A 15,247-nucleotide genomic window follows, 5' to 3' on the forward strand; every position below is an offset into this window, starting at 1 on the left:
GCAAGCCATGTTTCAGTAGAATCAGCTCCATGGTTGCATCTCATGTTTATTTATGGATATTGGCTCCTGAGTAACACTAGCTAAATTCCCCCAGAAATATCCATGTGAAGTCTGAGGTAATCTGTGTCTTCCGGCCACATGCCTGAGAGTCTCAGTGTCGTGTTAGCAGACCTACTTTTCAAAGCTTGACTTGTTTGATCTGGCAGCCCTGATGCAGACATGGCCACCACCTTGTCCTTCAAGAAGCAATGTGCAATCACTGCTTCATTGGTGAAGGAAAACTTCCACTGTGTGCATGTGGATCTGTAACAGCTGTTCTCCTCTGGCTTGCTCACCCCATCATTGTGCTGACCGAATAATAGAACACAGTTCTTCATAACATGCTCTAGACATTTATACCTCTGACCTCTATTTACTGACAGAGAAAACCCTGCGTGCCCTTCTACCCACCAGTGCCTTTATTTGCACCTAGGACACTTTGTTCATTGGTGGTACCTCTTTAGCTAGGCATCCCAAATGTTCCCATTGGTACTTTATACTGCTTCACTGTTCTTCTACCTCCCAGGGACTCCCTGTAAGAAAACAAGGATGTTGTCTGGTATTTTCTATAAACAATACTCTTAAAAACATTCTAATACATCTTTTTAAAGTATATATACTGACCATAGCAGACCTTGTGTCCTTGTCCTTCTCCTAATGAGAGGTACCACATACAGATGTTATGTGGCTATGAAGATGTGGTTTACGATTGGTTTAGCTCTGTCCTCTGTGAACTTATGACCTTTGTGATCTATTCACCTTTAGTCTTCTTAAATTAAACACCAGTACCAAGAAAATTATATCAGTATCATAGGGTTGCTATGAGAGAGAAGTTTTAATGTGTATAAATTATATAAGTACACATCAATAAGATTTGACGTATATTATTTAAATAAGCAGTTCTGCAAGCAGCTTATAAAAATATCCAGAATCTTCACAACTATGGTTTTTAGAATATTTTAACTGGCTATGAAGCTTCCCATCCCTAAGAAATTAACAAATATGCTGATGTTTTTACCTATATTTTACAATCTACATTTCTCCTTCTTGGCTGTAACGATGAAAATGGTTTCTTTGAAGTATGTATCTTTCCTAAGAACTTAAGGGTCAAGAAGAAAAGAACATGTTTAGAAAGTCCTTCTCAACCCATCATTTTCAAATTTTAGCAGCAAGCTATCTTTGGGTACCAATTTCTGTCCACAGTGTTCATTACTAAAATATTACTATGCAGAAAGTCATATATTTCAGTCATATTAATAAGAACTTATAAAGGCACTTAAATACATCAGAGGTTACTATTTTCTTCATATGTTTTGTCATAAATCAATTCAATCAATTACAGGCCAACCTCTGTCCTTAGAACAGTGCTAGAAAAGCATATTTCTTATATTTTATAAACACAGATCAACTAGACTACCACAGTCACTTAGGCCAAGGAAAACAACCATTCATGTTTATTAAATGCCAGGACTATGATGAAAAATTAATTAAGTATTGACAGATTCTATGCAACTGAAATGAATATACAGTGTATTCTTTTCGATTGGTAAGATTACAACTTAGTGGCACCATACAAAATAACTATAGACAATGGTAGCTCTAAAAGGTGAAGAGGAGTTATATTTGGCCACTTCACTTGCACTTTCCTTCTACTGTGTAAGTCACAAAAGGCATTTTCAAACAGTAGATACAAAGAGTGTGAAATATTCAAACAGAAATTTAGAAGTCTTGTTAATGAAGTTGCCACATTTGTTAATTGAAATATAAAGCATGCAGGCCATGCATAACTTCTCACCTGTAAGATGATCTCTGTTGTGTTACTGCCTCTGGGGATGGAGGTGATCAGGAGAAAATGGAAGAAGGAAAGCAAGGAACAAACCTCTCAAGCCTGGCTGTGTTTTCTGGCCACAGCATCAGGACCCACATCTCTGGTTGCTCCCCATACTCTTTGACAGTATCTCTTTGTGATAGATTAAGCACAACTTAGAAAGCAGAAATGTTCTGATGTGACTCAATGCCAGTGCTTTGAGATATCAGCATGATCAATGATACAAGCTCTGCTAGGCTGTAGTTTAGGTTGTATTTAAATGAGATAAGATATCACCTTCAAAGCTTTGAAGTTTGTCCTTACATTCCACACCATGAAGCAACCTTCTTAAAGGACCAGAGTAATTTCTGTTTTGACTCTGTTCTGTGGCAATGATAGTACCATGTTCCTCTCAAACTTAAGGCCAGCATAATAATAGAAACAGCTTGTTCTTAAATAAGCCTGAGCATGTAGTATTTTAAATTATTTCACCCTTTGAATATTTTTTCCTATGGTTTGTGGCTATTCTTTGACTGTTTGATTTTTAAGTAGAAATGTCCAAGGAGAAGATATACTTGGTGAAGGGTACATAAAAATCTGCATTTTGTCTTGAGTAGAAACAGTTTGTGATTTGTGACCTCTTATTTTATTGATAGATTTTCATTTCCTAGTTCTGAGCTTCTTAACAGTATTATCTGGATCAAAACACGTTTTATAGAAAGAGACAAATTTAACTAAAATTAACTCAACTAAAACCAGGAATTTTGTTGGTTAGGGTCACTGGGAAGTCTAGAGGGAAATTTGGCTTCAGACAAGACAGAATCTATATCAGCTTTCTCTCTCTTTTCCTATAATTTCCTCTGAATGTTGGCCTGATTCTTTCTTGCAGAAGATATGCTTAATTTACTGTAGCAAGACAGAAGGGAGAGAGACCTTCAGGCTTGACTTCCTAACCCTGGCACTGTATAAAGCATCCTCATTTCCCCACCTAAATGTCATTCTAGCTCCAATTAACCTCCTTAGATCAAGTGCTCAGCCCCGGAGTTGTATCTGTCCCCAAAGCACAGTTACTGTGAGAGCAACGAAGTCCTGGGACCAGGAACCTCCCTCAGAGCAGAGTGGAGTGAGCCATGTATTGAATAGCTGTTCTAGAAACTCAGAAGACAGACAGCAAAGTTATTCCAAAGGATGGGTTGATTTCATCAGAAGGAAGATATGGTGATATTTTATTTGTACTGAAATGTGATTTTATTTGTATGTTAATAAATAAAGTTGCCCGGGGATCAGAGCTATTAGAGCCATAGCAAAAGCTGGGCAGTGGTGGTGCACGCCTTTAATCCCAGCACTTGGTAGGCAGAGCTAGGTAGATCTTTGTGCGTAAAAAGATACAGCCAGCATTGGAGACACACGCCTTTAATCTCAATACCAACCATAGAAGACCTGGAGGTCTGTACAGACAGACAGTGACGAGGCGATCATGTGGTTGGGTTTACCAATGAGAAGGCAGAATAGAAAGTCTAATAAAGACAAACACACAGGAAGTAGGTCTCTCTTGGCTGAAGAGGATCGCTGAAGCAGGAAGGGTAAGGCTCTTAGCTCTGACCCCTTGGGCTTTTATCTTTATATTGGCTCTGTGTTTCTTATTTAATAAGACGGTTACTTCTACAGGAAGATACTAGGTGAACCTCAAATGTCATTCACTGTGGTTCTACAAGCTTGTTTGTGGGGTTTTTAGTGGGGCTCATCTTCAAACCAAACTTGCTACCTCAAAAGATATGTGATCCCTGCTAATGACACACGGCACCACTTCCTTAGTGTGTAAGGAGTTTGACAGTTACTGCCCTTACATGAGCAAAGTTTCTCTGGCACAGGGGAGGGTGGGAAGTGCTTTCCTGCCATAGGTCAGTAAGCAAGTGCTCATGGAATTTGTGGAAGCTGATTGGAAAATTAGTAGAACACAGGCCTCCCTCTCACAGAACATGTAGAGCCACATCCTAGCTTGACAAGTCAGTACTTTCAAAACAACTATGTTTTCTGTTGCTCAGTTTCTACCTCCTTGTGTTATTATAAGAATTTTTTAAAATACCATCTACCTCTCTGAACCTCTATGTAGCTATAAGGCCAGAAGCCTACCCCAGTGACAAGGAAGTACAAATTAAGCAGTAGTCACTATTGTCATCAAGGGTATTGTCATGTGTTCTTGTTATCCAAGTGTCAAATTGGTAATGAAGGATAGCAGACTGGGATGACGGAGACCACCTGACTTAAGATCCAGATTGTACAGTGATCTGTACAGGTACCCAGAATTCTGCCCCATGAGTGTTCTTTATCCTCTTATTTAAGCTTCAAAGCTCCCACTGAGTTTGACGTCATTAACATCCAGTTTTCAGGTAAGGAATAGGCTACATGGTGGGATTGTGATTTTTTTTATCAGCTCATACAAAAAGTCACAGAGACAGGATTCAAAACTAGATTTTCTGGTACCAGATTTCATTCTGTCTTATACCACACTGCAAAGACCTATTTTCTGAGAACCCAGTATGTTCTTGATCATGGCCTGAGTAATCAGATGGCAAATTGGGCAAGAATTATGACCTAAGAAGACCCAGAGAATTCTCATTACATCACCAAGATTTAGAACGGTTTGCCAGAGATTGTCTCAGAAGGTGATAGTAACTGGCAAGCTGTGACCTGTTTAAGAGAAAGAAGAGAGAAAAAGTTAAGAAGAGAAAGCAGTTACATGAAATAAAGAAAGGAAGAAAATATGGATGAGGAAAATTAAAGTCAGCTTGATTAGGACTAGTAAGAAGCCAAAGGATTTGGGGAGGGATAGCTTTTGTTTTGTTTTTTAACTTTACTGTACATTTAGGTAAAAGAAAACTTACTCTTGGTCAAAGACAACAGGTATTACTTGGAGAGTCTGAAAAGGGGAAATTAAATGCCCACTACAAGAATAAGTTGACTTAAATTTTCTCTGTGAATCTTTAGATTTTAATCTTTGGAACTAATATCCCTAAATTCTATAATATCAAACCCATTTTGCTTATTTAAATTATTCCTATTGTCATGTGAAATACTCAGATTTTAACTTGTCTATATTATGACTTACAACATCATCCTATAACCTCAATCTATTCCATATGAACAAGGGATTCAATCTTAAATTATTACTCCAAAACTCACTATCAATCTCTGGAGCTCCTCTTAGGGAATAGACATTAAGATCCCTTGAAGGCAAGAGCGCACACAGGTTGGTATGAGACACATACAAGTGAGAGCTTCGGTAAATGCTAAAACGTGAATCCAAAGGATCCAACCCCAAATTCACTCTTAAGATTTGAAATCAAAATATCCCCCCAGGCTTATTTCCCAGTGGTACTACTCTTTTGGAAGGTTGCAAAATCTTTAAGATGCAGGGCTCAGATGGCAAAAGCAGATCACTGCAACTTGATGTGCCACGGCTGGTTGATATTCACAGAGGCCTGTCCTTTTCTGAAGAGAAACAGAAGAGAGTGGGTGGGGTATGAGTGGGGAGATTGGGAAGTGAGGAAGGAGGGGAGACTGCAGTTGGGATGTAAAAACAGAAAGAAAAATAAATAAATAGATAAATAAGTAAATAAATAAATACAAAAATAAATAAGATAAATCAGTTCTGCCTTTGTTAGAACTTTTCATCAAGCTTAAGTCATGAAATAAATTTATTTAGTTTACTTTGCTTCAAAAATAAAACCTCTCTCCTGTTTCTAACAAGCATGATGGGGGATGGGGCATTTTAGATGTAGCAGAGTACCCTGTTCTTAACAGGGGAACTGTCCCCAGAGGAACATACCCAACTCCAGTCCCTCCAGGCTCCCAGGCCCACAAAAGGACAACAAAAGGCTCCTGGGAACATGTCTGGAGGACTCAGGTTTAATAATATGACATCTGGTCACAGGGCCAGGGAAATTGGCCAGTGCTACAAGAAATGTGTGACTCAATGTATTTCTTTTCTTTGAGGATGTAAAATTCATTCAAACTCATGATAAGGAAGTCTGTTTTTAAAGGAAACAAAAATTTTTGTTGTTTTTTTAATTAATTAATTAATTTATTTATTTATTTTTCCCCTTTGGGAGACAGAGTTTCTCTGTGTAGTTTTGGTGCCTGTCCTGGATCTCGCTCTGTAGACCAGGCTGACCTTGAACTCATGGAGATCCGCCTGGCTCTGCCTCCCTAGTGCTGGAATTAAAGGCATGCACCACCACTGCCCAGCTAAAATTTACTTTCTTAAAAATTTTATGTGCATTGGTGTTTTACCTGCATGTATGTCTATGTGAGGGTATTGGGTCCCCCAGATATGAAGTTACAGACAGTTGTGAACTGACATGTGGGTGTTGGGAACTGAACCCAGGTACTCCGGAAGAGCAACTAGTACTCCTAACCACTGAGCCATCTCTCCAGTGCATTTTTTTTAAATGTGCATTGGTGTTTTGCCTGCATGTCTGTATGTCTGTATGATGGTGCCAGAACCCCTGGAACTAGAATTTCACAGTCTTGTGCTGTCATGTGGGTGCTGGGAATTGAACCTGGGTCCTCTGGAAGAGACGCCAGTGCTCTTAACCACTGAGCCATGTCTCCAGCCCAAGGAAACAAAGAATTTTTATATGAACCAAGTGGGGAATAAAACTCCAAAGCCATAGAAAACTCTGCCAGGCACTTTATAGTCTGTCCCTTCTGTCCCTTCTCAGACTCTGTTCCTGTCTCTATATCCGCATTCTCCCATCCCATCCTCATAGGCCTCCTGAGTGTAATGATAATATGCCAAGATATCTTTGCTTCAGTGCACTTGTCAGCTTCCCTCTCACCTGGGATGTTACTCTCCAGCTCTTCTGTCAGCAGGTTCACCACTTCTCTATTCAGACATTTGTTTAAATGTCCTTATCAGAGAGGCCTGCTTAGTGACTGCATGATGGTCCATTTCTATTCCTCTGACCTGACCTTTTCTGTCTTCAGAGCCTGTACCTTGGCTTGTGTTTGTCATTATGTATTACTAACTCCCAATCCTTCCCAACAAAGGGCTTTGGCAGGGATCCAGTAAGCATATGTGGGAAAATAAATGCAAAAGTGAAAAAATGTTAAGACCAGAAGATTATGTCTGTAGATTTACCTGTTGTGCGCATGGACTATTTTGAGCTGAAGGCTCGTAGGAATCAAAGAAGGGATAGAAAAAGCTCTGACATCACATTTTCTTTTTGCAAATGAACTTATTACAATAAAGAAAATTTCCATTTATGGACCTATTTTTCTGTGGACCACAAAAAGCAGGACTCTAATAACTCTCATTAAGATAGATTCAGTCTTGAATCTGTATAATAAATTTCATGAACAGCCTATGTGTAGTATGCTGGTTACTCTTTGTCAACTTGACACACATTCAAGTCACCTGGGAAGAAAAAAAAACCTCACTTGAGGAATTGCCTCCACCAAATTGGCCTGTGGGCAAGTCTGTAGGTGCATTTCTTTATTGTTAATTGATATAGGAGATCTCATTCCACAAAAGGCTATACCATCCTTAGGCAAGTGGATCTGGACTGTATATAAAAGGTAGCTGAGCATGATCAGGAAAGCAAACCAGTAAGCAGTGTTCCTCTCTGGTCTCTGATTCAGTTCCTGTCTCCAAATTCCTGCCTTGAGTTCCTGTCCTAATTTCCCTTAGGTGTGTCCTTAGAGTTGTAAAGTAAAATAAATCTTTTCTTCCCCATGTTAGTTTTGGTCAGTGCTTTATCACAGCAACAGAAATCCAAACTATATGTACAATATTTTTCCTGGTCAACTTTTCATATGTTACCTCTATGCCATCTAAAACCCTCAAATCCTCTTTTATCATAAACTGAGACAGAATTTAAGCCTGTGTTATAAATATCTCTTTTAACATACCCATAGTTACTTATGTCTGACTATTGTCCTATTTTACCTGTAAAATGCACAGGTTAACAAACTTGTTTGTTCTTCTCTTGCTAGCTACCTAATCTTTGTCTAGTGTGACTTATATGATCCCAACTAAAGAACCTAAGATGGATAGAGGAAGAGACTCTTACCACCATATAGTACTATATCAGCTACAGAGACTATTTCTATAATATCTATAACAGCCTTGCCTCTTACCTTTTCTGCCTCTCTGTGCTTCATTCTTCTGGCTCTTCCTAATCACTTCCTGACACTGTGCTCATTATGACATTAGGGACACGGAACTGAGGAACATAGAATGTGGTCAAAGGTGCTCACCCTAACTTCCTTGAGAGACACATTTCAGCTTCTATCTTCAACTTGTACTTCCTCCCACCTATCTATTTACTAATAAGAGTCTTCACTCTGTGTGTGTGTGTGTGTGTGTGTGTGTGTGTGTGTGTGTGTGTGTGTGAGAGAGAGAGAGAGAGAGAGAGAAGTGGAATTTGGTATCAGAGATCAACTGGTGATTGGAAATTCTCAGGAAGTGAGTGCTTTTGTCTTAACTGTTTTAAAATTTATGCACTCTAATTGACCCACTTGCACTATTTTAACAAAGTGCCACGAGTATGTTTGAATAAGAGAAATGCAAGTCTAGTAGTTCAAGAGGCAGTGGTGTCTGAAACTGGGGTGCTAGCCAATGCTGTTCTGTTGTGTTGTTGTTGTTGTTGTTGTTATTCTCTTCACATTACCTTTCCTTGGTAGATATATGAGTGGGATGAGGCAAGTAGACAGAAAAACAAGCAGGGGAGGCTCTAGAGCAGTGGTTCTCAACCTGTGGGTCATTAACCCTCTGGGAGGTTGAATGACCCTTTCACAGGGGTCGCATATCAGATATCCTTCATGTCAGATATTTACATTATGTTTCATAATAGTGGCAAAATTATATTTATAAAGTAGCAGTGAAAATAATTTTATGGTTGGGGGTCAGCACAACATGAGGAACTGTATTAAAGGGTTGCAGCATTAGGAAGCTTGAGAAGCACTGCTCTAGTGTTTTCTTACAAGGACAGGAATCCCATTAGAGCAGGGCAGGGCTTCACACTAATGACTTCACCTACTCTAATTACCACCTAAAAGCTCTACTTCCAAACACCATGATATTGGGAGTCAGAGCTTCAAAGGAGTTTTTAAGAGCAAAAACTTTGAATCTATAATGAGGGCCACTCAAACAAAATAAGAAATATCATTATATAAACATGATTTTAGAGTCATCCCTGTTGGCTACAAGTCTGTTTCCTACAGAAGCCATATGATTGGGTCTGTAGAGATAGTTCAGAAGTTAAGAACCCTTGTTCTTGCAGAAGACCTGTGAGTCCCAGCATCCACATTGTGACCCACAACCATATAATTCCAGAAGCCATACAACTTTAGAGGGACCAGTAGTACAAAAGGCAAACTTGAGAAATTAAATGGGTAAATCCAACCCTGAATCTTTGTGAATGTTGTTCAGGTTTTACATTTTCCTGTAGTTCTCTCTGCATGAACCAAATACAAATGCTGTTCAAACCCAGCATGCTATTCCAGGAAATGTGGCTATCTTATGTGCTCCAGAACAGCACTCAAATCATCATTGACTGTTATGAAATAAGTTTATGAACCAAGAATAGAGCATATAGCTCAAGAATCATCTCATTTATAGGGAGCATAAAGCAGGGATTTTTCTCTTGTCCTGAAATATCCAAATAATCCATTCCCCAGAATTTAAACAATAAATCTTTACCCAGGCTCTTTGCTCAGCTTTTATCTTCAGCTTTACTTCACTCACCACATCCTGGCACAACTAGATCTAAATCAGAAAAGAATCTGTGTATGAGTGATATGTGTGCAGGAGGAAAGGGAAGAGGGACACATTTCCAAAATCTGTCTGTACTCTAGACATTTTAAACATATTTCATTTTAAAACTATAAAAAGACTGCAGAGGACATATTGATGTCTCCACTTTACAAATGAGAAAGGTGAGGTTCAGGGAGATTCAGTGGTTTGTTTCAACCCCTCACTGGGAGATCAGAATGCTAGCCTCAGATCAGGATCAAGTATAGGCATTTATATTAGCACAGATGTTTCCATTAGTACTGTAATATATAAATCTACATGATTTTAGTCACCTAAAATAGGTTAGAGTCTCTGTGGACCTTGCCCATCCCCTTGGTTCCCTCAGGCAGACACCCCCTGCTGAACAACAGGCCATGCCTGCCAGTAGACCAGGTAGGCTGCATACCTGCTGACCTGCTCCACTCTCTCAACAATCCCCTCTGATGTTATCCCCAAAGCCCACTCCCTTTCTCATCAATGTGTCTCAGCTCCCAACTCAAGCAGAGTCTTCCTGCTAGACCAGTGGCCATACTAGCCACCAGACTCCCAGGTAGACCACATACCCACAAACTTCCTCCACTCTATCTCTAATTCCACTTCCCCTCCACCTTGCCATGTCCCATCCAACTCAGGCAGATTCCCTGCTGGATCAGAAGCTACCAGGCTATAAAACCTCTACCCCCTAAACTGGGTAGAAGTCCCCTACTCAAGCACAGTCCTCATAGAACAGAAGACCAGAGAGGAAACAGAAACCAACGAGCAAAACACCAGTCCAACAAAAACAAACCCAGATGGGGAACCTAGACCTATAATCACCCCAAACCCACATGCCTAGATACCAGCACAAGAACATAGTCAATAATAGACAGGGTAGTATGTCACCACCAGAGCTCATTTATCCTACTACAGCAAGCCCTGAATATTCTAACACAGTTGAAGCACAATTTAAAAAAAGACCTTAAAACCAACTTTATGACTATGATAGTGGTTCTTATAGAGAAAGTGAATAAATTCCTTAAAGAATGTAAGAAAAAGACAAACAAAAAAAATGGAGGAAATAAATCCATCACAGAAAGCCAAGAAAGCCAAGAAAAAAACTAACAGTTGAATGAAGTGAATAAAACTATTCAAGGCCTGAAGATAGAAATAGAAGCAATTTAAAAAGTACAAACTGAGGGAACTCTGGAAATGAAAAATATAGATAAGTGAAAAGAAACTGCAGAGGCAAGCTTCACCAACAGAATACATGAGGTGGACGAGAGAAGATACAATAGAAGAAATAGATACATTGACCAAAGAAAATGTTAAATCTAAAAAATTCATGCTGCAAAACATCCAGGAAATCTGCGACACTATGAAAAGACTATTAGGAATAGAAGGAGGCGAATTCCAGCTCGAAGGCCCAGAAAATATTTTCAACAAAATCACAGAAGAAAGCTTTCCTAACCTAAAAAAAGGGAAGCCTATAAAGGTACAAGAAGCACACAGGGCACCAAATAGATGGGACCAGTAAATAAAGCTCCCTTGCCACATCATTATTAAAATACTAAACATATAGAAGAAAGAAAAATATTGAAAGCTGCAAGAGAAAAAGAGCAAGTAACATATAAAGGCAGACCTATAGAATTACACTTGATTTGTAAATGGAGACTCTAAAAGCCAAAAGGGCCTAGACAGATGTCCTGCAGACTGCAACAGACCACAAATGCCAACCCAAAATATTATACCCAAGAAAACCTTCAGTCACCATATATGGAGAAAACAAGATATTCCATTATAAAGTAAAATATAAACAGTATCTAACTACAAATCCAGATGATACTAGAAGGAAAACCTTAACCCAAGGAGTTTAACTACATGAAAACACAGAAAGTAAATAGTCCCATACAAGCAAAGCCAAAAAAAGGAAAATACACACACACACACACACACACACACACACACACACACACACACACCCCACCACCACCAACAACAACAAGAACAACAACAAAAACAACAAAATCATTGGTCACCGATATCTCTCAATATCAGTGGATTCACTTCCCCAATAAAGAGACACAGACTAACAGAACAGATACAAAAACAGGATCCAACCTTCTACTTCATACAAAAAACATACCTCAACATCAAAAATAGGCATTACCTTAAAGAGTTGGAAAACTTTTTCCAAATAACTGAAACTAAGAGGCAAGCTGGTATAGCAATTCAAAAATCTAGCAAAAATAAACTTCAAATCAAAATTAATGAAAAGAGACAGGGAAGGACACTTTATACCCATCAAAGGAAAATCTACCAAGATGACTTTTAAATCTAAACATCTATGCCCTGAACACAAAGGTCACAACACAGATATTTATAAAAGAAGCATTATTAAAGCTTAAATCACATAGTGACTCTCACACATTGATAATAGGAGACTTCAATACCCTATTCTCACCAATTAACAGATCATCCAGATAAAAATTAAACAGAGAGCTGGGTTGTGGTGGCACACGCCTTAATCCCAGCACTTAGGAGGCAGAGGCAGGTGGATCTCAGTGAGTTCGAGGCCTGGTCTACAGAGCGAGATCCAGGACAGGCACCAAAACTACGCAGAGAAACCCTGTCGCAAAAAAAAAAAAAAAAAAAAGGAAACAGAGAAATAATGGAGCTACCAGATGTTATGACTTAAATGTATGTAACAGATACCTACCAAATATTTCACCCAAACAGACAAAAAAAAAATACCTTCTTCTTACCACCTCATGAAACTTTCTTTAAAATTGACCACATACTCAGTCACAAAGCAAGTGTCAACAGATACAAGAAAACTGAAATAACCCTCTGCATCCTATCAAACCACCATGGAATAGAACTTCATTTCAACAACAACAGAAACAGCAGAACATCCCAAACCTATAGGACACAATGAAAGTAGTGCTAAGAGGAAACTTTGTAGCACAAAATGCCCACATTTAAAATAAAATGGAAAGATCTCATACTAGTAATTTAACAGCACACCTGAAAGCTCTAGAACAAAAAGAAGTAAACACCCCCAAGAGGATTAATTGGAAAGAAATAATAAATCTGTGAGCCGAAATAAATAAAATAGAAACAAAGAAAACAATATAATCAATAAAACAAAAATTGGATTCTTTGAAAAAAATCACAAAATAGACAAACCCTTACTGAAACTAGCTAAAAGAAGGAGAGAGAATATCCAAATTTTAAAAATCAGAAACAAAAAAAGAGACATAAAAACAGACACCTAGGAAGTGAAAATATTCTTCACATCAGATTTAAAAATCTGTACTCAACAAAGCTGGAAAATTTTTTAGAAAATGATAATTTTCTTAATTAATCCTACTTACCAAAGTTAAATCAAGACCAGATGAACATTTTAAATAGATTAATAATCCCTAAGGAAATAGAAGCAGTTATTAAATCTCCCAACCAGGAAAAAAAAATCCCAGGGCCAAATGGTTTTAGTGAAAAATTCTACCACACTTTCAAAGAGCTAACATTAGTACTTCTCAAATTATTCCACAAAATAGAAATGGAAGGAACATTGCTAAATTCATTTTATGAGGTAACAGTCACCCTGATACCCAAACCACATGAAGATTCAACAAAGAAAAAGACCAATTTCACTTATGAACATAGATGCAATAATACTCAACAAAATACAAACCAAATCCAAGAACACATCAGAAAGATCATGGATCATGATCCAGTAGGTTTCATTCCAGAGATACAGAATGGTGGCTCAACATATGAAAATCAGTCAATGTAATCCACCATATAAACAAATTGAGGGGAAAAAAACACATAATCATATCATTAGATGCCATAAAAGCCTTTGACAAAATCCAACACCTATTCATGACAAAAGTCTTGGAGATATTAGAGATACAATGGACATAACTACACATCATATATGCAGTTTACTTCAATACCACAGCTAACATCAAATGAAATGGAGAGTAACTCAAAGCAGTTTGACTAAAATCAAGAACAAGACAAGTCTGTGTACTCTCCCCTTATCTATTCAATATAGTACTTGAAGTTCTAGCTAGAGGAATAAGACAACTGAAAGAGATCAAGGGGGAACCAAATTAGAAAGGAAGAAGTCAAAGTATCTTTATTTGCAGATAATACAATAGTATACATAAGCAATCCCAAAAATTCTACTAGGGAACTCATACAGCTGATAAACACCTTCAGAAAAGTGTCTGGATACAATATTAACTCAAAAAAATCAGTAACCTTCCTATATACAAATGACAAATAGATGACTGAAGATGAAATTAGGAAATAACACCCTTCACAATAGCCAAAAACAATATGAAATATCCTGGGGTGACCCTAACCAAGCAAGTAAAATATTTGTATGACAAATTTCCAAGTCTTTGAAGAAAAAATGTAAACAGAGTTTCTCTGTCTTGCCCCATCCTGCAGACACTTCCAAATAATTACTCAGAGGCTTATATTAATTATAAGTGCTTAGCCTTGGCTGATGGCTCAGGCTTATTAGTAACTAGCTCTTATATTTAAACTAACCCATTACTATTAATCTATATATCACTATGCAGTATGTGGCTTACAGGTCCTTTAGCATCCTGCTTCTTGAGCAGCTCTTGTGTCTGCCCAGACTCCACACTTCTTCATCTCAGTCCTCAGTTTGATTGTACTGCCTAAACATATCCTGTCTCACCATTGGCCAAACAGAAAGAAAGAAAGAAAGAAAGAAAGAAAGAAAGAAAGAAAGAAAGAAAGAAAGAAAGAAAGAAAGAAACACATATTCACAGAATACAGAAAGACCAACCCACAGCATTTCTGCCTTTCTGTCTAATCAAAAAGGAAGTTTTTAACTTTTACATAGTATAATTAATATAACAAAACCATTACCAAGAAAGAAATAGTTACAATATTCAGTCTATTTGTATTTGACAAAATCAGAGAAAACATTCAATTATCTATCTTATTTTGGTGAGTCTAAAGTACATCTAATTTACCTTTTACCATAACTAAGGAAACCTATAATTATAACTATTTAGTCTTCAACTCCATCAAAGACTCTAGAGGATGAATTGTTACCTAATGATAGGGATATCAGCCTGCCTAGAAAGTCACTCAAAGTTTCTCTGCAATGATGGGGCACCCAACTTGGGGTTACAGGTTGGAATACCTGACAGAATATTTTCAGAAGCAGAAAATTTTAAAGTGCTAGCCTACCCTGTCTTGAGAATGTTTGGCAGTTGCTTTTTTGTGTGTGTGTCCTACTTGTCCAGATTGGACAGTAACTGTCAGCAATTGAGGCAAGGGCAGTTTCTTTGCCCACATGGCTAGCTTTTGACATCAAGAAAACAAAATCCATATGTATGTTCTTTGATTCCTTCTATCATCCTCTTTGAAGTAATTGGTGCTGCCAGGAGCAGACTTGTCTCATTGTCCAGAAAAGTCTAAATTCTTAAAATATATTGAATGCCACATTCTGTAGGTCTTTGAAGTATTTGAAGATTACCTATGTATTGAAATATATCTTTGTAAACATAGAAAACCTAACTAACATGACTATATTTGACTATTATAGATGACTATTAATCTGCATTTTTAATTAT

General features: G+C 37.9%; 1 long non-coding RNA gene across 2 annotated transcripts; it reads right to left on the reverse strand.

Annotated features, from left to right (window-relative positions):
* Positions 1-4,315: 4,315 nt before the first annotated feature.
* On the reverse strand, positions 4,316-8,014 carry LOC131904514 (uncharacterized). Of its 2 annotated transcripts, none has more exons than XR_009377745.1 (3): positions 6,990-8,014; positions 5,030-5,338; positions 4,316-4,537 (listed from the first exon to the last, which is right to left on the reverse strand). It is a non-coding gene; the product is annotated as an uncharacterized LOC131904514 (long non-coding RNA). The 2 variants fall into 2 exon arrangements; XR_009377746.1 differs by lacking the exon at positions 6,990-8,014 and adding an exon at positions 6,688-6,983.
* Between the last annotated feature and the right edge of the window lie 7,233 nt (positions 8,015-15,247).

This window comes from Peromyscus eremicus, chromosome 2, assembly GCF_949786415.1.
Source record: "Peromyscus eremicus chromosome 2, PerEre_H2_v1, whole genome shotgun sequence".
Lineage (NCBI taxonomy): Eukaryota > Metazoa > Chordata > Mammalia > Rodentia > Cricetidae > Peromyscus > Peromyscus eremicus.